This window comes from Giraffa tippelskirchi, chromosome 4 (assembly GCF_054371585.1).
Source record: "Giraffa tippelskirchi isolate mGirTip1 chromosome 4, T2T-mGirTip1v1.2.pri, whole genome shotgun sequence".
Classification (NCBI taxonomy): Eukaryota; Metazoa; Chordata; class Mammalia; order Artiodactyla; family Giraffidae; genus Giraffa; species Giraffa tippelskirchi.
The window spans coordinates 60206484-60207197 of record NC_137278.1 but is presented as its reverse complement, the minus strand read 5'-3'; positions in this window follow the sequence as shown (position 1 = coordinate 60207197).

Below are 714 nucleotides of genomic sequence, written 5' to 3'. Positions count from 1 at the left end.
GAGGAGGAAGGGCCAGCCCTTCACACTGCCAGGGCGTATCATTGGGATAATCACCACAGAGGCTGTTGCTGCTAAGTCGGATCAGTCATGTCCGACTCGGTGCGACCCTATAGACGGCAGCCCATCAGGCTCCCCCATCTCTGGGATTCTCCAGGCAAGAGCACTGGAGTGGGTTGCCATTTCCTCCTCCAATGCGTGAAAGTGAAAAGTGAAAGTGAAGTCGCTTAGTCGTGTCCGACTCTTAGCGACCCCATGGACTGCAGCCCACCAGGCTCCTCCGTCCATGGAATTTTCCAAGCAAGAGTACTGGAGTGGGGTGCCAGTGCCTTCTCCGCAGCACAGAGGCAGGTGCCTGCAAAACGGCTCCTTGGGCAGAATGGGTCTGTGTTTGTCATTAGCTTCAGAGGCTAAGGATATCTTCTTAATTTTGCTTGTTGTGCCTGTTTTTCTCTGATGGGGAAAAAAAAAAAACAGAACTGTGGTTCAAGAATTAGTTGAGAGCCAGCAAAAATGAATAGTAATGAGACTATTTCTATCAAAATAGCTTCGTTACCATGCCAGTGTCTGATAAAACCAAATGCTCAATTCTCTCCAGCAAGAAAGGTGCTGAAGGCAACATCCTTGCACCTTTGGGGAGGAAAAGAGTCCATATTTAAACACTTTAAAGACCTCCCTATTCACATACACACACACACACACACACACACATACACA